At 50.8% G+C, this 21390-nt stretch overlaps 1 protein-coding gene across 4 annotated transcripts in view; it reads left to right on the forward strand.

The window, feature by feature from the left end:
• The window catches only part of LOC146869239 (uncharacterized), a 462683-nt gene that overhangs the window by 384122 nt on the left and 57171 nt on the right, over positions 1-21390 (forward strand). For 2 of the 4 annotated variants that reach the window (XR_014978995.1, XR_014978999.1), the window contains exon 2: positions 16669-20908. The exons of 1 other annotated variant lie outside the window; for it this stretch is intronic. The gene's annotated coding sequence lies outside the window, so the exon portion shown is untranslated. Of the gene's footprint in view, positions 1-2727; positions 3174-16668; positions 20909-21390 lie in introns of those variants that run through there. One more of the 4 variants, XR_014978994.1, reaches the window with a different exon arrangement.

A 21390-nucleotide genomic window follows, 5' to 3' on the forward strand; every position in this document is an offset into this window, starting at 1 on the left:
GTCGGTCGGGTCCGCTGTTGGTTTCTTCAGCAGGGCGCTGAGCTCGGCATGCTTCCAGCTCTCCGGGAAGGTTGCTGTGTCGAAGGAGGTGTTGATGAGGTCTCGGAGGTGGGGTGCGATGGTAGAGGCGGCCTTGTTGAAGACATGGTGGGGGCACGGGTCGGTCGGGGATCCGGAGTGGATGGTGCTCATCATGCGTGTCGTTTCTTCGGGGGTCACCTCGGTCCATGTTTGGAGGATGGCGGCGGGGTGCGTAGGTTCGGCTGATGGGTGCGGGGGTGGAGCGCCGAAACTGTTGTGGATGTCGGCGATCTTGTGGTGGAAGTACGAGGCGAGGGAGTCGCAGAGGTCCTGCGAGGGAGTGATGTCGTTGTTGCCGGTGTTGGGGTTGGAGAACTCCTTGACGATGTTGAAGAGCTCCTTGCTGTCATGGGCGTTCTTGTCCAGTCGTTCCTTCAGAGATTTCTTCTTGGTGGTGCGGATGAGCTGGTGATGTCTGCGGGTGGCGAATTTGAGGGTGGTCATGTTGTCGGCGGTTTTGTCAAGGAGCCAGGCCTTCTCGAGGGTGCGGCAGGCCTTCTTGGAGTCCTTGAGTTCGTCGGTGAACCAGGGGGCCTTCTTGCTTCTGGGCCTGGTGAGTGGGTTCTTCAGTGGGGCGAGGTCGTCGGCACAGGAGGTCAGCCACTGCGTGAGGTCGAGGGCTGCTGTGTTAGGGTCCGTTGTCCTGACAGGTGGGTTCTGGCTGAGGGAGGTGGCGAGCTGGTCGACGGTGATCTTGCTCCAGTTCCTGTGGGGAACCTGCTTCGGGTGGTGGTGGACCGTGTTCTTTTTGAAGCTGAAGTGGACGCAGCTGTGGTCAGTCCAGTGAAGTCCGGTGGAGTGACTGAAGGTGACGTGCTTGCTGGATGAGAAGACGGGGTCGAGCGTGTGGCCGGCGTAGTGGGTGGGGGTGTTGACCAGTTGCTTGAGTCCGAGGTTAGCGAGGTTGTCCAGCAGGGCGGTGGTGTTGCGGTCGTTGTTGTTCTCCAGGTGGAAGTTGAGGTCCCCGAGGAGGATGTAGTCGGCGGAGGGGAGGGCGTGGGGGCTGATGAAGTCTGTGATGTCTTCGCAGAACTGTGCGCGTGGTCCCGGGGGTCTGTAGATGAGGGTGCCCCTGAGGGTAGTCTTGGGGTCGGTGTGGATCTGGAAGTGCAGGTATTCGGCGGCGTTGAGAGCGTCGGTGGAGTCAGTCGAGATGCGAATGGTGCTTTTGTGAACGATGGCGATGCCTCCTCCGGTCTGGTTGACGCGATCCTTCCTGATGATCTTGTAGCCGTCCGGGATGGCTATGGCGATGTCGGGGGCTGAGGAGGCGTTCATCCAGGTTTCCGCGAGGAAGGCGACGTCTGGAGATGTGGTGTCGAGGAGGTTCCAGAGTTCTACGGCGTGTCTGTGGACGGAGCGGGTGTTGATCAGGATGCACTTGAGGTTGCTGTTGTCCGTCTTGATGGGTGCGGTGCCGGTTCGGAGGCAGGAGAAGTTGCAGGATCGGCAGGCAAAGGGTCCATGGGTGCGTCGCGGGGATGCTCGGTAGCACCCGGGGGCTCGGGCGGTTTTGAGTGCGATGAGCATAGCGAAGTCGTAGGTCCTGCGGGGGGGCTGGCGGGCACGGGGACCAGGGGCTCTGGCGGTGGGCGCGGTCCGGCCGCGGACGGGCGCAGACGGGCTTACCTTTGGCGCACCTTCGGCGCTCAGTCGGCGCTCCCGCAGTCGCTGAGGGGGCGTCATAGGTAAGGAGCCGGGAGGGGGGGTCAGCCGGTAGGCGGGAGGCGGTAGACCAATGGGCAGGGAGTGGGGGCGGGGTCAGGGGTCAGCGGCGGGAAAGGAAGAAGCGGAACCGGGGCTGCGGCGGGGAGAAGGCGCGAGCGGAGGAGCACCTACCGGGTCAGCAGGTCAGCGGCGGCGGTGAGGCAGAGTAAGCAGAGGACCGGGGGAGCGAGCGAGAGGCAGCAGGAGCAGTCGCGGAGAACCAGGCAGCAGGAGGCGTCCGTGAACAGCAGGCAGCAGCAGGAGGTGAGGAGCGACCGGCCGTGGGGGCACAGGGGGTCACACTGACCAGCCCGCCTCGGTCCCCTTAAGTAAGGAGCCGCGAGGGGGGGTCAGCTGGGAGGCGGGAGGCGGTAGACCAATGGGCAGGGAGTGGGGGCGGGGTCAGGGGTCAGCGGTGGGAAAGGAAGAAGCAGAACCGGGGCTGCGGCGGGGGAGAAGGCGCGAGTGGAGGAGCACCTACCGGGTCAGCAGGTCAGCGGCGGCGGTGAGGCAGAGTAAGCAGAGGACCGGGGGAGCGAGCGAGAGGCAGCAGGAGCAGTCGCGGAGAACCAGGCAGCAGGAGGCGTCCGTGAACAGCAGGCAGCAGCAGGAGGTGAGGAGCGACCGGCCGTGGGGGCACAGGGGGTCACACTGACCAGCCTGCCTCGGTCCCCTTAAGTAAGGAGCCGGGAGGGGGGGTCAGCTGGGAGGCGGGAGGCGGTAGACCAATGGGCAGGGAGTGGGGGCGGGGTCAGGGGTCAGCGGCGGGAAAGGAAGAAGCGGAACCGGGGCTGCGGCGGGGGAGAAGGCGCGAGTGGAGGAGCACCTACCGGGTCAGCAGGTCAGCGGCGGCGGTGAGGCAGAGTAAGCAGAGGACCGGGGGAGCGAGCGAGAGGCAGCAGGAGCAGTCGCGGAGAACCAGGCAGCAGGAGGCGTCCGTGAACAGCCGGCAGCAGCAGGAGGTGAGGAGCGACCGGCCGTGGGGGCACTGCTGGGGGATGCACCTGTCCTGAGAGCAAAGGGCGCTGCTGGGGGTGCACCTGTCCTGAGAGCCAGCGGCGCTGTTGGGGGCTGCACCTGTCCTGAGAGCCAGAGGCGCTGCTGGGGGCTTCACCTGTCCTAAGAACCACAGGCGCTGAGGGGTCGCTACACCTGCCCTGTGAACCAGGGATGCACCCGATCAGGAAGTTAGAGGGCTGACCAGAGACCTAGAGGAGGTGGCACCTGGCCAGGGAGCCAAGAAAGGCGGTACCCAACCAGAGTCGCGGAGACTGTAGCCACCCGAGGAGCCAGGATGCTGCATTTATCAGCAGGAATACAGAAGCCTGCACGCTGCTCGGGCCTTCATCTCAAGATGACCGTAGCAGGCTACCTGCTGCTATGCGGTGAGTGATGTCAAGTGTTCCTACTTAGGGGCTACTGGAGAATGTGCTCACTGAAGCGTGTGCATGATGCTGTTACCTCCTAACAATTTTGGTTCTTCTGTGATGATTAACACGTGTTGGGACACATAACATCAGCAATTCTCAATTTTTTCTTCCATTTCTCCTAAGCGGCTGTAGATTACTAACATGGCTAGGGTTGAATCAATGGGACTCGTCCTGCTGAATGCTCCTGACCCGGGAAGGGTTTGATTGTGGGCTGAAACATGTCGACAATCATTATCAGAAGGTGTGCATTGTAGACACCAAACTGAATCTTTTGTTGTTCACCAAAGAATGGGAGGTTCCATTTTTGAAGATAACTAAAAGTATTTCTACATGTGTGGCCCCTTTCCTCTGTAAATCGATGCACTTCCTCTAACTCTACTCAGTGACTGTAAGTAGTTTGTTTCAGAAGCTGATGATTGGAAAAAAAAAATGCCTCTCTGAGAGCTTCTTGGGGATCCCACCACCGACTTGGGGATTGGTTTTAGCGAGGAGGAGCCCGTGATGAACCATGCCTCTGTGTTGGAAGGTGGGTTATTGGTAGGGGCAAATGTAGGTCTGCCACTGGCAATGAGGCCGCTAACACACAATAGGACCCAGCATAGGTCTTAGAAAATGATTCCTATGCTCAACCCTTGGTAACGTGGCTGCGAGCAGACAGGCTTAACTTCAAAGACAGGTATGTAAAGCATTCAAAAACACCATTTCAGTAAATAGTTAAGACACGACACAAAATAAAAATCCAACACCAATTTATAACAATATGTAATATTTTTATCTTTTAAATGACACCAAAACAAAAAAAATCCACAGTAGGGAACCAGAGATATTAATTTTTAAAGATTAGTCACTTTCTAGTGCTTAGAAACCAAAAGTGCCCCTTTTAGTCATTTTGTTTTCTCTGACGGGGACACACCTTTAGAAACGGTTCTGGAGAATGTCTCACCACTGTGTAGCCTTCTCCAGCAGGCGGGTCCAGTTAGAAGTCCTTCCTGAAGTTCTGCTTGCGGGTCCCAAAGTATTCAACACACAGTCCAAGGTTCTGGAATCTCCAAGAGGGTCCTTGAAAGTGTGAAACTTCAATTCCGCAATCCACTTGAACAAAACCCTTTCAAATCCACTGGTACTCCAGGCTGGGGATTCTTTGTGGGGATGTCCAGGTGAGCTCTGTTAACCTGTAGCTTGCAGGATGTCTACTTCTTAGTCATTTTGTAGCAAGGTAATCCACAGGGCTGCAGTTTTCAGATGGCGCAGTTTTCAGAGGTCAGGCCTTAGAAGTCTTTGCACAGCAGAACTTCGCAGCAGGGCACCTCTTGCTTCAGTAAGTTTCAAGCAGCAGATCTGGAGGGCTCTGCCCCTCTCAGATACTTATTCAAAATTCTCTGGGTCAAGCCACAGGTCACCTCTGACCAATGAAAGAAGGGTAACTCCTCATAGTGATGACTACATCCCGTAGAGTGTGGCATTATGTTGTCCCAGAGTGCATCTTTCTTCCAAATCCATAATGGCTGATTTTCCAGCAAGGAGGTAAGAGCTGGCTAAACACACCCCCTGGGATGGCTTATTTCCATGGACTCTTCCCCCTACCATCTGCACATACCTTCCTTAAGCCTAGCCCTGACTCTGGGTCAAGAGTGTCAAAGTGAAACTGAAACCCAGGCCTCCCCTCTGCCTTTGAAGAGCATAGTTTACGACTCCACCTCCTGGTCTGGCATTCCTATAGACCAGCACACTGCCCTCCCAGCAGAGTGGTTCTTTATCACCTCTTCAAAGCAGCCTGGCTAATCCACTTAACTCTGACCAATCAGGGCAGACCACTGGAAGGCTGAATTTGGACTACAAACAAGAAAGTCTTGTATATAACTTCTTGTATGTACACGTTAGGAGAGATTCAACAATATAATATTGTTGGATTTACTACTACCATTCTGGGAAGTCTTTGAATGGTCCGGCTAGTCCTCTCCTATCAATATTTATTAATCATTAAATTCCTTCCATGTTAACCTATGGGCCATGGGGTTTGCAATGGGGAAAAGGACTTGGGCCAGTCTTCTAGCACCAGGGCTTATAAAAACATATTTTATAAGTATTTCCCTAATTTCTAAAGGATTCCCCACCCCCTGTGCAACTAGGGGAGACTTTAGGGGTTCTGAATCTGTAGAAATATTGCAGATTCTCCTTTTACTGTGTTTCTAGTATCAAAGTCGAATTTGACCAGCAATTTACTGTTTCAAAGCAGTCCTGGCACCCAGTGCTGCTTTTAAACTGACCTCAGGCTTCAGCAGTGCACACATGCTAGTGCAGAAAAAGCTGCTGGAGGCCTCTTAACTGCCATACCCCAGGGTACTGGGGACTACTAGGTAGTTTCAATCCCCTGCCCTATTCGATACTAGAGGCTTATGGGGTAGGTCATACCAATTACAGGGGTACCCCACCATACCATAGTGTACCCTAGTGTATGTTGGGTGTTTTAACTGTATTCTAATGTGTTGCTTTCAGCTTGGCACTGGCCCTGGGCCTGGTTAGGCAGAGCCCAGGGTCAGTCAGTCAGTTACCACCAGTTCCAGTCAGCAAAAAGTTGGGGGGTGCCCAGGGCACAGGATGACTTTGCAACACTCTGGTAGAAGGGGAGGGTTTCCTTCCCTCTTTAAGGAACGCTCCAATGGAAAATCTAACAAACTCCATCTTTGCATCTCCCTCATTAAGTATGGCGGACACTCTGAGGCTCACCTCGCTCCACAACACTGGTGCGGGTTTCTTGCATTTAGGGAGGATATATAGTTGTTGATGACAAATTTGTATGAAGCAGCATTGACAAACCCAAAAGTTCTATTTTTAATGAGCTGATTTCCGCATGCCTGTGTTCACACGTGTTGCCACATTAAAGCCAGACCAAGTGGCTTTGCCAATGCTTGTTTTTCTAACGTCATAACAGTCACGGATGGTTCCTAAAGTATGTCAGGCTCCTTGGGTGGGAGCACTTCAGCCAATAAACTAGTTTAACAAAGAAGATGAAAGAGGTAAACTGAGAGAGATTTAACTTCCTTTAGAAGAAAAGAAATGCCTCACGACAGAACCGTCACGGGAAAGAGTGCGGTGAACCCGGCCATGAGGCATTAGAGATGAGTGGCTGGAGCAAGGAGAGGTAAACAAGTGAGAACATGTTTAAAACACAAAGGCAAAACAAGGAAGGAGGTGAGAGACAAAAATAAGAATGCAAGGCAGAGGGTGGAGCATGACAATTACTGGGAAATAGATGGAGCGAGAGAGAGGCGGACAGAGAGACGGCAAGAGAGTGATGTGGGTGACCTCCAGAGGTTGTGTGTGCGTATATATCTATCTATCAGTGCCGTTTGACACTGGGTCGTTATAGTTAGATCTGCGTTTCAATAGGAAAAGCATTTTTTGTTTTCCTAATAACTTTGGCTCCTTTTGATGAATCTGTACTAAGCTTTGCGTAAAAAATAATCTCATTTGCCTCCGTTTCTTCCTGGAAAGTTTCCATCAAGCAGGCAGTGAAAAAGCTGCAGTCCCATTACGTGTTTCTGCCATTCATTTTTCCATAGGAAAATTGAACAATGATACCTCAAAAACCACTAAACGGATTTACACCAAATTTGGCAGAAAGCTATGTCTTGGTCCAGAAAGCATGTTGTGTCGATTTGGCATAAATCCATTCATTAGTCTTTGAGCAATTAATGCTCAAAAACTATAATTCACCCTGCAGGGGATTTGCTGACCCGACAGATCTCAAGCTGAGATCCGATTGGCTGCTACCACATCAACAACTGTGTAGAAGCAGCCATCTTAAGGCAGGACTCCTTCTGAGTTCTAAACAAAAGGAAAACAAATAAGTGAAGGGATACCCCATCCGCTCGGATAGACTTCTTTTTTCCCAGAAAGTTTTCAGATCCTGTGGGAGGGTGGAGGGACCAGAGGGCAAAACATATTTGACATGTGTCGGCCTTCTGAGCCTCAATTAGGATCCAGGAACCCCATCCCCTGGAAACCAAAATTCTATTAAAGGGAAGGGGGGTGCATGGCTCCCTTCCCCAAGCCTGAAATGGCCACTGGGACACCTTTTCCCAAGGCGGATTTAAAATAAAGGTGAGGAGGGAGGGTGAGCAGCCTCACTCCCTGAATCTCAATAGGCCCGGGACCCCATCCCTGGGGCAGAACTTAAATTAAAGGGGGTATTCAACCCCAACCCCCCCCCCCAGCCATGAAAGATCCCGTGGACCAAATCCCCTGGAGCTGTCTGAAGCACTGTGTTCCAGGGAGACAACATCCAGGACACAGCAGTTTCCCTGCCCGTGAGAGAGTGAGCAGGGAAGCACATGTGTGTTCTCTCCCAGTGGGAGCTTTTAAAATGCTCCCCTTGGGTGGCAACAGATATGATTCCCTGCCCGCTAGAGAGCTTGCAGGGAAGTACATGTGTGCTCGCTCCCAGTGGGAGCTTTTAAAATCCAGCAAGCCATACACGTTCCGTGACCGAACGTGGAGAGATCTACTGCGGGTGGGCATCTGGCTAGTATGTGAGATGTGGGCGGGGAGGACCAAAGGACCCGGGTTCCAGGGGGAGCGGAGCATCGCGGTTAGGATAGAAAGGTGTGGCATGTGCAAGGTGATATGCTGTCTGTCGAGGGTGATGTTGTGTACAACTAGCAAGCTGTCGTTAAAAAAGTAAAGCAATGGCTCAAGCGGAGCCAGGGTGAAAACAATTCGGAAGACAACAGACCTATCCCCCACCCCCCCCACCCCCTAAACTTCCCCCTACAAACCCCCCACCCTATACTTCCAGATCTGAATGATCTGTCGCACTGAAAAAAATAAATAAGTTAACAATAACAAATTGCTAAGCTAAAACGTTTAGCAGGGCAGTTCGTGGCTATAATGGACCCCTCCATAGTGACAGATGTCAGTGTCATCAGCTACTTATTAACGTAAGATATCCCAAGAGTTCAGCCTCAGTTCAGCCTTGTGGGCCTCTACAAATCAGATTCCTGTGTCTTCACCGGATCCTTGGAGCTCTTGGACTTCTAGACTGATTGGAGTCTGACAAGGCGGGACGTACTTCCCCACATGGGCCGGACCACAGCTCAGATCATACCGCGAACTGGCCCTGCTGTGGTTGTTGAGAGCCAGAGGAGCCTCACAAGAGATAAATAACTGGGACCAGAGGCCCGGCGACCGTGGCGTCTACCCCTCAACCCCCCAGCCAATTTTTCACCCCCTTCCTGCGGGACTGGGTGTGTCACCACTGTGGCTTGGGAGGAGATGAGTGTGTTTGTGGAGGATCAGACAAGGTGAGAGGGGAATCAGACTGGATCCGCAGAGGTATCCATGACTTCACCCAAGTCTCCACAAAGGTGTCCGCCTGTCCCTGCTCGACCCCTTTGGGGAAACCTATTGGGCGTAAATTGTTTCGCCGCAAGTGTTTTTCTGCATCTTCTGCCAGACGGTGTAGTTCCGAGGTTTGATTCTCTAGGCGGGCCACTTGGGTTTTCAACTGTCCCAAGTTCGTCTTCAGGTGGAGAGACGCGACTCCACCTCCGAAATTCTCGCTGTGGCATTGCTAAGGGCCATGCCCACCCGGACTTCGCCTATCTTGCTCTCCACCGAGGCCTGGGAGGTGCCGATAGCTTGCAGGATGGTCGAAAGGTCTTCCGGCAAGGGAGGAACTGCCAGATGCCCCTTCCGCTGGGTTCCGCTCAGCGGTGGTGTACTGGTCCATTTTAGTTTGAGTCTGTGGAGCGGGTGTCTTCGGGGCTCGGTCTTTAACCATCTCGGCCGTGAGTGTAGGAACCCGAATATCTGGTTGGCTGGGGGTTATAGGCTCATGGGGCAGACGTTCCCTGGTGGGAGAGGCCCAGCGCCCAGGCCCGGGCACTGAACTCACCCCCACACAAGCCCACCAATGCCAAGGTACTGGTTAAAGCAGGTCCGGATATCTCTTCCCCACCCCCCACCCCCTCCCCGCCGCTCGAAGTCGTGGCTGGTCCAAGAAGAACAATGTCTCACCCAGGCAGGTGAGGGTGCCAATAGGCAGGCCAAGGGGAGGATGGCGGAGGGGGCCCCTCGCCGCTTTTTGGATGCGGCCAGTTCCTCCTCCCTCCGTGGGACCTCTGCAAAGTGTAGTTGACACCTAGGTCCTGGTTCTGACTCTCTAGGCTCAGCGCCTGCGCCATCGCCTTCCGCACACACCCGGGTTCTCAGGGCGTCGTTCCGACGTTGGCCGGATAGGGAAAGTCAGCCCCACCTCACCATGGGGGACCACGGAGACCCCCTTAGAGTCAGTTCTTCAGGTCTTGCCCTTGTCAGCCAGGTGTGTGCACAGTAATATCCCAAGAGCATGCCATCAATGTGACCCCAGTAATTGGAACGGGAAAATCCTAAGAGTCCTGGGTGACCGCAGAGGGGTGAGTGATATGACTGCTGGTTCAGGCCAGTGAGCAACTTGGGTGTGTGAAGGGCCAGGAGGTATTCAATGCGTGATGGATTGATAGAGCAGGCCAGGGTGGGCCAGGCTTCAATGGGAGGTCCTCACAGTGGCCGGCGGCGAGGCAGGGTGTGATAACTCTGGCCCAGACCAGCGGGAGAGGGGGCTCGGGCCAGGAATTCCCCTGCGCACCCCCACCACAAATGCAGCACGCACCACCTACACTCCGGAGCGCCGGACAGCGGCTGGGGATCCACCACCGGTCATGAGGCAGGAAACCGGCCAACAACCGCGCAAATCCCCTCCATGAGCAGACCCAGTATTATGGCTGCAAGGGTGGAGATCCGGAGCGCAGAGTTGATGATCCCTACAGCAGCCGCAGAGAGGCCCCACGCACCCAGGCCCCGGAAGCCTCGGGGGATGGTTCAGGCAGGTCCCGCTCTCTCGCCCCCCCCAATGCAGCCAATTCTGATCCCGCCTCCAGGGTACATTGATCAGATCCCTCCTGTCAAGATGGTAGGCGGAGGGCTGGGCAGAAACCAAGCCCAGATTGGGAGAGGGAGGAGGGGTCACCAGAACCATGGGGTCCCCACCGCCCGATATAGCGGCCGATCCTCCGGTCACAGGATAGCTCAGTCCCCAACAGTCACTCATTGACGCAAATGATGAGGGGTCCGGAGCACTTTTTTTTTTTTTTTTTTTGGTTTCCTCATATACCATTATGGAATTCTTAAAGGGAGCTTAGGCAACTCAATTTGAAAAGGTTGATCCTATCCGGCCCTGATGTTAAGCGGCCAAGTTCATACAGAGCCATGCCTAATCCCTCAAGGTGCCACTGCTTTCCCAATCCACTCCTTTTCACGCCAAAACTGACTCCCTGCGTTATTGGGGAGATTTAGGAACCGACAGGGCCCAAGATAAATCATAGGAACACCAAATTACCTTTACCTTTACCTATCTTGCCATGCCACCAAGGGCTTCCAAATTTTATCAAAACTTGTGAGATCACATGCCATATCTGACTTACTGGTAACAATAACATGTTTAAGACAGTTTGAAAAAGATGGAGGTAATGGATCTTTCCAGGCTCTGCATATTTCACGCCTGGCTAGGAGTATGACGTAGAAAATGAACCTTGTGTTAATATCCTCAATATTGTAGGCAACTCCTAGTCCGGAAAGAATAGTATTAATTGTTATTACTATTGGTGTCTGCAGAACCTCCCCCAAGAAACCCTGTACCGAATCCCAATAATTTTTTATTTCTGGACATACAGCCAACATATGCACATCATCTGCGGCCAGGAATCTGCATCTTGGGCAATGATAATCTAGATTGGTGAATTTCATAAGTTTCTTTGGGGATATATGTGCCCTATACATGGTATATAAATGGTTCCGCTTTAATGTTGCCGGTTTTACCACAGCCTGCAAGATAGTAAATGAGTCAACCCAAATATCCACCAAATCCACATTCTCCAATACTAGTAGATTATTCCATAGCTTTTGTATCTCTGATTCGCAGATGTTCTCAGCTTCTAACATAGCTGTATACCAGTATGAAATTTGTTTTTTCCACTTATTTTTCCTATATATTAAATCAAATTTTGGATTAGGGTTATTGAGATTCCAGGGCTTAGATAGCCACCATCTGGATAACTGATGATATTTAAACCTAGTAAGAGTACCCCCAGTAAGACCAGATACTGCCTCCCAACTGAGAAGCTGTGAGCCAACCTGGAGATCCCCCCAGCACTCAATCCCAGCGGCCCTGAGAGGACGAGATAGTAAATCGTCAAGGCAGGCCGGTGTTCCTGGGGAGGGTCCGGAGCACTCTTAAAGTGCGACCGCCATCTTAACGTGTCAGGCCACACCCCCTCAATTCCGTCCTAAGGCAGAGAAAGCAGATCCAGAATTATGGGGAGGAGATCTGTAGTCAATGTGTGTGCTTCCATCAGACTCCAGGAACTGATACAAACCAGTCTCATTCCTGGTGGCAGTGGTGCTCCAGCTAGGGGTGGAAAGTATACTTGGGCCCCACTGTAGGGCCTGCAGAGAGTTCAGGAAAATAAAGGACAAAGATGAGGGTTTTCAAGTTTTTTCTCCCCAAAGTATTAGCCTGTTCTGAGGCAATCAAAGCTGAGTTTTAATTATGTAGTTCAGAGAATAACTTACTAAGCACTTCTTGCTGATTTATCAGTAGATCCACCTTCCTGTTTGCCTTGTTTCAGAGTGAGGGAGTCTTAAGTTGAACTTCAATGACTCTCTTGATGGCCTCCTGGAGAGCAGGGGGCGTGTGCAAACTGCCCAAACAAACACAGATGCAGAACGCACAATGCCCGCGTTCTTTCTAAAGTTTGCAAAGAATAAAAAGAAGCCACAAAAGTCCTCCTAATCCTAGAATGTTCTTGGAACAAAGTTTTTATGTGAGGTGACCTACATACCAATGCTCATTAACTGTCATAACCATCCCACTGACAAGAAAAATGCATATTTGCTTTATTCAGAGTAATTATGGAACAGCAGTTTGACCTTTTTTATAAAAATTTAGAAATTCATGAAATTGCCACAAAATGATATGTACGTTGAGTCCTCAATACTAACGATAAAATGGGAATAGTAGTTGTAAACGGGACTTCATCTTTAATGCATTTATATGTCGCTGCCCAGTGGATTTCATACAGGGATTCATGCCACTGTGTTAGGTTGTTCCATGGTTGGTGGAAGTAGCAGGGAAGGCCTTGAAGAGTGGCTCCAGTGTCTGAATCTGATTGGTCAGATGCACACACGTCACAAACGAGCATTTCCTGCCACTAGCATCAAAGACAGAGAGAGGCACGTTATTTACAAGTGGGTGTAGTAGGTAGAATGGTGGAAGTGGGTCTAATAGGCACACAGCTCAGACAGTGGAGGCAGCACAGCGTGGTTTGGGTGTGCCCGAAAGTTGTGATCATAGCATAATACTTGTTGTTAGACCTTATTATTTAATACAAGTATGTGTTTGCATTTTTGATGCTGTGTTCCTTTGCATAAAAAAAGAAATTACTTTTTTGGAAAAGATCTGACCAGAATTGTAGTGCTTTTACATACTTCTGCAGATGATCCTCCAAGTAAGCGCTTGTTTGTCACGCATCATGCTTTGCTTCTAGTGGGGGAAGCAGTCTTGTAGTGAAGTCCTCGCTGGTAACCGCTGCTCCTAAAACAGCGAGCCTCCATTGCAGCGCATTGAAGCCTCGCACTCGATGCATTGTATTGTATTGCATTTATATAGCGCTTACCCCTGCTGAGGTGTTGAAGCGCCTTTTTGGCGAGTAGCACGCTACTCCGGAACCCATAAAGGATTAGTGTTGAATTTATTATAGTGAAATATGAAAGTAATTTGAGTGGTGGATATGTTAGTCCGTTATTTGGATTGAGAAGGATAGCATAGGGATGGATGAGGGAATAGGTTTGCATTTATAGCGCTTGTTACCCCTGATGGGGTGTTGGAGCGCTTTTTTGGCCATTGGCATGCTACTCCGGAAACCATAAAGGATTAGTGTTGAATTAGTATAGTGAAATATGAGAAGTGGACTTGTTAGTCTGTTATTTTGATTGAAAAGGATAGTGAAGGGATAGAAGAGTGAACAATTTAGACTTTTGTTTTAGGTCCTAGCAGTAGGAGGAGGCTTGGGATGAGTAAAAAGGGATGTGGAGTGGAAGAGTCAGAGGGAAGAGTTTAGAAAGGCTTGTTTTGCGGGATCGGTATAGTAAAAGAAGAAGATGGAAGGAGGGGTAGAGTAGGGAAGAGTCTAGAAAGGGTTCTTTTGGGGATCATAGTAGTGGTATGGGGTTTGAAATGAATGAGCGAGTGGATGTAGAGGATATATTGATAGCGGTATAGGTTTAGAAATAGTGTGGTATATTGGAAACAGAAGTAGAGGTTTGGGATGAGTCAAATTGTTGAGGTAGAAGATATATTGAGAGAGACCTAGGGTGAGAAATAGGATAGGCCATTGGATATGCTGAATTAGAAGAAAGTAATAAATATATAGATCCATAAGTACATGGAAAGTATATAGATGCGTAAAGGGAGTAAGTATATGTAGATTAAAGAAGCATTGGATGAATTCTGATTTTCAAGTGTTGTTGTACTGAAAAACACAAACATTTTAAACATAATTATTCTACATGCTTATACAAAGCAATACACATATATAGGTAGATATGTATAGTACAAATAAATGCTTATGTACGGAGGGATATGCTGTATAGTTCTTTTTGCGTATGGTGCTTATGTGGGGGAAGAGCCAATGCTTGAGTAGTTTGCTGAAGAGAAGGTGGTTGTCTATGGATCTTATGTTGGGCGTAAAGAGTTCCATAGATTGGCTGCTTGAACAGAGCAGGATGTACCACCTGTGGTTTTTATTTTGTATCTTGGGATTTTGAGGCGAGGTGCCACTCGAGCACAGAGGTTCCTTTGCTGAATGCGTTTGGTGATTTTATTCCTGATAATGGTCCCATTCCATGTATGGCTTTGTGGGTGATACAAAGCAGCTTGAACGTGGATCTTCTGGCAACCGGTTCAATGCAGGGCTTTCAAGGCAGGGGAGATGTGGTCTCGCAGTTTAATGTGCAAGAGTAGTCTGGCAGCCGAGTTCTGAATCCGTTGTCGTCTTTTCATGGTTGTTAAAGCTGATCCGTGGTAGAGACTATTGGCGGAATAGAGTTTGGACAGAACAAGCGAGATAGTAGTTTGGACCTTGTGTAGAAATCCCAAATGGGGGAAGATTTGTCGCAGACTTTAGTTTAGCTTGACTGCTCTGAGCCAAGCTACCAGAGGGTAAGAATGGTACACTTAGTGTGTACTAACTTACCCTGACTAGTGTGTGTCCCTACTTGCATAGGATGCAAACTACTTCCAACTAGGGACACCCTCAGAGCACCTCTCAAAAAGAATAGTGACTTCATAAATCAAAGCCTGTACATGGCTCCGAACAGCCTTTACATTTGGTGATTACCCAATAGCAAACATTTACCTTCTTTTCAGTTTGTAGGTGCTCTGGTGAAAAGGCCTGTGTATTCTTTAGTTCTCTGTTCATGAATAACCTTAAGGTGATGGCCCAGAGGAAGGGGTGCTGGGTGAGAGCAAATGTATTTCTTTACAAGTGGACAGACACAGCTCTCTCAGGGAGATCCCCTGAGGAAGGTGGAGATTTATTTAAATGGCCATTACTAACATTAGTGCAGCAGTGGCACTAAGGCAGTGCACCCCAATTGAGACTGTTACTAGCAAAATGGTGAGTGGGAACCCCTTTTTCCTTGTTGGCATTAGTGCTCAGGTTACCCTTGCTCCACAGGGAGCTGGTCCAAAGTAACAGGTGGCGAGATGAGGGCTTTACTCCTTCTTTTTTTTTTTACTTTACACAAAGGGGCAGACAACCTGCTTTGGGCCTTATGTCTAGGAGTAATGGGCCAGTGGAGAGAGTGGGCTGAGTAGTAGGTATCATTTGTGCTGCAGTGTTACAGGGGCCCAGGGTGTGATGCGCCAATGAAACCCCCAATTAGTATTTTTTTTACTATCTTTTCTTGCTTTTGTTATGGCTCAGTGTTGATTTGGGCCAGACACCAATGGTCCAGAAGAAGGCAAAATTGAAGCCGAGGAGACACGTCACCTTAGGCCTCAGAGGGATGACAGAGCAGGGAAGGGGGCGAGATGGGAGCCCATTTTTTTCAATAAAGGGCAGAGAAGACCGCCACTCTGCAAGGCATCCGATCTCATTATTGAATCGGGTGAAATGGCACTGGAGTGATTGCACTGGAAGGACTTCGTAGGTGCATTAATACATCTAATACCCAATCAAATAGAAGTGCAGCCTTCAAAGTGGAAATGGTCCAAGCCCTTTTATGTATATCAGTTCATTTTTTGTTGATGAATTAAACCCAGACATACAGCTGAAGCTGCCTCTAGCGAGGCCTAATATGCAAGAGTGGACAAACATAAGCCATTCAGTCTCCCAGGTGCCACTGCACAAGCTGGTGACATTGCCTTACCCGGGCATAGCAGTCCGAGAGGGAAATTCCCCCGTGCCAGCTGACTCAGAATCTGGACCACCGCCTGCAGTCTTGGCAGCAGAAGGATGCTCAGGGTGTCAAAGGCTGTAGGCAAATGCAGCAGTATCATGAAAAGCCAGGTCCCTTTTATCCAATAACTTGGCACTGGTTCTGCTTCGGCGCTTCTGCTGGGCACTTTCCCAGATGTTGTTTTTTCCAAGTTGGTTCTGCAGCTTGAGGCCTCTCCTGGGGTAAGAAAGGGATATTGGTGATAAACCTATAGTTTATGGCTTTATGTGGGACCTGTGCTGCGTGTTTAATTAAAGACCTATCAAGAATTATTTGAACACTTATGGGAGTCCCTTGTAGCTGCCATCTGCCAGCTTCTTCCTGGTCCTTGAACTATCCAAGGATAGCCAACATAGGCCAAATTCGTAGAGATGGGGGTTAGATTAAACTCGTATATTACTATGATTCCACCAGAGAAAGATCCATGGATCGTAAGACTCCTTCAAGGCAAAAAAAAAACTGCTTGAAGGAATGATTGTTTTCACTCCATTGGTGTTGAGTTGACTTTACACAGGCTTCTTGAATGTTCAAACACTTGTTCTGTTTCGAAATAACCCCAGCAGCTGTTTGGTATCCCGTTTAGCCCAGCCAAGGGACTCTTCTTATAAATGAATCTTCTAAACTCATTGCGTGGCCAGTGAAATGGTGCCAGTGGTCTGTGGTTGGGTTGTAAAAGATAACCATAGTGGCGGGCCCCTCAGATCCCATTCCCCCAGGGCCACAGACCCTGCGGTGTTCATGACAGCTATGCTCCTGAGAAGGACCCGAAACAGCTACTCTCTATCACAATGTACAATGTTGTCCTTTTCTTCTTCTAGTTGAAATACCGATCTGTAAAAAAGCATTAATGGTGCAAAATGATGCCAGAAATATTCTGAGAAGAATTCCAATTTTTTTTTTTAATACCTCACAGGTTTAGTGTCAATGGTGGTATCGCAGTATCCCGCGGATGTACCCTCTGTGACTTCACTCGCAACCACTGTGGTAGCAAGCAGCACATCACCTGGGTGGAAGACTGATGGTGCCACAGCAGAGACGACCGCCCTAAATACAGACAGAACAACCACAAGAACCACAGCAGAGACCTTGAAAGGAGCGACCACAGCAGAGAATGTTACACTAAGCATCATAGCAGGGACTACCACACCAAGCACCAGAGAAGGGACTCCCTCCCCAACCACCGTAGCAGGGACTACCACACTAGGCACCAGAGTAGGAGCTCCCTCCCTCACCACCATAGCAGGGACTACCACACTAAGCACCAGAGTAGGAACTCCCTCCCTCACCAGCATAGCAGGGACCACCCCACTAAGAACCAGAGAAGGGACTCCCTCCCCAACCACCGTAGCAGGGACTACCCCACTAAGCACCAGAGTAGGAACTCCCTCCCTCACCAGCATAGCAGGGACTACCCCACTAAGAACCAGAGAAGGGACTCCCTCCCCAACCACCGTAGCAGGGACTACCCCACTAAGCACCAGAGTAGGAACTCCCTCCCTCACCAGCATAGCAGGGACTAGCACACTAAGCACCAGAGTAGGAACTCCCTCCCTCACCACCGTAGCAGGGACTACCACACTAAGCACCAGAGTAGTGACTACTTCCCCAAGCGCTGAAGCAGGGACTACCAAAGTAACCATCGTAGCAGGCACTGTAGCAGAGACTATCCCACCAAGCACTGAAGTAGGGACAACCACCCGAACCAGTGTAGCAGGGACTACCACACAGGGCACTGTAGCAGAGACTACCCCACCAAGCACTGAAGTAGGGACAACCGCCGGAACCAGTGTAGCAGGGACTACCACACAGGGCACTGTAGCAGAGACTACCCCACCAAGCACTGAAGTAGGGACAACCGCCGGAATCGGTGCAGCAGGGAGTACCACACAAAGCACTGTAGCAGAGACTACTCCACCAAGCACTGAAGTAGGGACAACTGCCGTAACCAGTGTAGCAGGGACTACCACCCAAAACACTGTAGCAGAGACTACCCCACCAAGCACTGAAGTAGGGACAACCGCCGAAACCAGTGTAGCAGGGACTACCACTGAGGGCACTGTAGCAGAGACTACCTCACCAAGCATTGAAGTAGGGACAACTGCCGTAACCAGTGTAGCAGGGACTACCACACAGGGCACCGTAGCAGAGACTACCCCACCAAGCATTGAAGTAGGGACAACCGCCGGAATCTGTGCAGCAGGGACTACCACACAAAGCACTGTAGCAGAGACTACCCCACCAAGCACTGAAGTAGGGACAACCGCCGGAACCAGTGTAGCAGGGACTACCACACAGGGCATTGTAGCAGAGACTACCCCACCAAGCACTGAAGTAGGGACAACCGCCGGAACCAGTGTAGCAGGGACTACCACACAGGGCATTGTAGCAGAGACTACCCCACCAAGCACTGAAGTAGGGACAACCGCCAGAACCAGTGTAGCAGGGACTACCACACAGGGCATTGGATCAGAGACTACCCCACCAAGCACTGAAGTAGGGACAACCATCCAAACCAGTGTAGCAGGGACTACCACAACACCCTGTCACAGAGACTACTCCACCAATCACTGAAGTAGGGACAACCGCCGGAACCACCGTAGCAGGGACTACCACACAGGGCACCGTAGCAGAGACTACCCCACCAAGCACTGAAGTAGGGACAACCGCCGGAACCACCGTAGCAGGGACTACCACACAGGGCACCGTAGCAGAGACTACCCAACCAAGCAATGAAGTAGGGACAACTGCTGTAACCAGTGTAGCAGGGACTACCACACAGGGCACTGTAGCAGAGACTACCCCACCAAGCATTGAAGTAGGGACAACCGCCGGAATCGGTGCAGCAGGGACTACCACACAAAGCACTGTAGCAGAGACTACTCCACCAAGCACTGAAGTAGGGACAACCGCCGGAACCAGTGTAGCAGGGAGTACCACACAAAGCACTGTAGCAGAGACTACCGCACCAAGCACTGAAGTGGGGACAACTGCTGGAACCAGTGTAGCAGGGACTACCGCACAAAGCACTGAAGCTGAGACTACCACACAAAGCACTGAAGCTGAGACTACCACACAAAGCACTGAAGCAGAGACTACCACACAAAGCACTGTAGCAGAGACTACCCCACCAAGCACTGAAGTGGGGACAACCGCCGGAACCAGTGTAGCAGGGACTACCACACAAAGCACTGTAGCAGAGACTACCCAACCAAGCACTGAAGTAGGGACAACCGCCGGAATCGGTGCAGCAGGGACTACCACACAAAGCACTGTAGCAGAGACTACCCCACCAAGCACTGAAGTAGGGACAACCGCCGGAACCAGTGTAGCAGGGACTACCACACAGGGCATTGTAGCAGAGACTACCCCACCAAGCACTGAAGTAGGGACAACCGCCGGAATCGGTGCAGCAGGGACTACCACACAAAGCACTGTAGCAGAGACTACTCCACCAAGCACTGAAGTAGGGACAACCGCCGGAACCAGTGTAGCAGGGAGTACCACACAAAGCACTGTAGCAGAGACTACCGCACCAAGCACTGAAGTGGGGACAACTGCTGGAACCAGTGTAGCAGGGACTACCGCACAAAGCACTGAAGCTGAGACTACCACACAAAGCACTGAAGCAGAGACTACCACACAAAGCACTGTAGCAGAGACTACCCCACCAAGCACTGAAGTGGGGACAACCGCCGGAACCAGTGTAGCAGGGACTACCACACAAAGCACTGTAGCAGAGACTACCCAACCAAGCACTGAAGTAGGGACAACCGCCGGAATCGGTGTAGCAGGGACTATCACACAAAGCACTGTAGCAGAGACTACCCCACCAAGCACTGAAGTAGGGACAACCGCCGGAACCAGTGTAGCAGGGACTACCACACTGGGCATTGTAGCAGAGACTACCCCACCAAGCACTGAAGTAGGGACAACCGCCGGAACCAGTGTAGCAGGGACTACCACACAGGGCATTGTAGCAGAGACTACCCCACCAAGCACTGAAGTAGGGACAACCATCCGAACCAGTGTAGCAGGGACTACCACACAACACCCTGTCACAGAGACTACTCCACCAATCACTGAAGTGGGGACAACCGCCGGAACCAGTGTAGCAGAGACTACCCCACCAAGCACTGAAGTAGGGACAACCACCGGAATCGGTGCAGCAGGGACTACCACACAAAGCACTGTAGCAGAGACTACCCCACCAAGCACTGAAGTAGGGACAACCGCCGGAACCAGTGCAGCAGGGACTACCACACAAAGCACTGTAGCAGAGACTACCCCACCAAGCATTGAAGTAGGGACTACCGCCCAAACCACCGTTACAGGGAATACCACACAAATCACTGTGGCAGAGACTTCCCCGCCAAGCATTGAAGTAGTGACTACCGCCCAAACCACTGTAGCGGGGACTACCACACAAAGCACTGTAGCAGAGACTACCCCACCAAGCACTGTAGTGGGGACAACCACTGGAACTACCGTAGCAGAGACTACCACACAAAGCACTGTAGCAGAGACTACCCCATCAAGCACTGAAGTCGGGACTACTGCCCGAACCTCCTTAGCAGGGATTACCACACTAAGCAGTGTAGGAGAGACTGCCACACTAAGCACTGAAGTAGGTACTACCGCCCAAACCACCGTTACAGGGACTACCACACAAATCACTGTAGCAGAGACTTCCCCGCCAAGCATTGAAGTAGTGACTACCGCCCAAACCACCGTAGCAGGGACTACCACACAAAGCACTGTAGCAGAGACTACCCCACCAAGCACTGTAGTGGGGACAACCGCTGGAACTACCGTAGCAGAGATTACCACACAAAGCACTGTAGCAGAGACTACCCCATCAAGCACTGAAGTCGGGACTACTGCCCGAACCTCCTTAGCAGGGATTACCACACTAAGCAGTGTAGGAGAGACTGCCACACTAAGCACTGAAGTAGGTACGACATCACCAAACGCCACAGAGAATAACACGTCATCAGTCCCTACAACACAGATCACAACAGAAAAATCCACAACAGGTAACACAACAATAAGCACAAAACCGTCTGAACCAATACAGAATGAAACCACTTTGGCACCCATTCGTCTTACAAATGCAACCGGATTACCCTCCACAACATCTGCCCCTATGGCAACAGGTGAGACTGATATCCCAAACATTGTGGCACATTCTTTGAACAAGTTAACATAGTACTGCTTTCATTACAAATTATGTCATTTCGTCCGAATTGATGCGGGGCCTGAAATGAATTACAGCTGAGTTTTGATGTGTTCTTAACTTTCATTACATGAAGTCCGTCATAATTTCGGATACGCGGAGTATATGAAGGCCTCTTTTAATCTGATTTTACCTTTACCAGAGCCCTGACGCTTCCATTGTCCTGATCTCTAACCCCTGTTTTAATCCCTGACCCTAATCTCACTTCATGATTTAATCCTTAATCCCTTTTTTATCGTAATCTCCCTCCCGTACACCTGTACCCCGCCTTGATCCCTTATTCTTAATTCAATCACTTTCTGTGATCCCTTTTTGGGTAGATGCAGGCTGAAGCTAGGTGACTGGACCATCCTCTAATCTCACATTGAGCTGCTGCCACACCCTGGGACATTTTAAGGATTT

Source organism: Triturus cristatus, chromosome 1_1 (genome assembly GCF_964204655.1).
Source record: "Triturus cristatus chromosome 1_1, aTriCri1.1, whole genome shotgun sequence".
NCBI classification, from domain to species: Eukaryota; Metazoa; Chordata; class Amphibia; order Caudata; family Salamandridae; genus Triturus; species Triturus cristatus.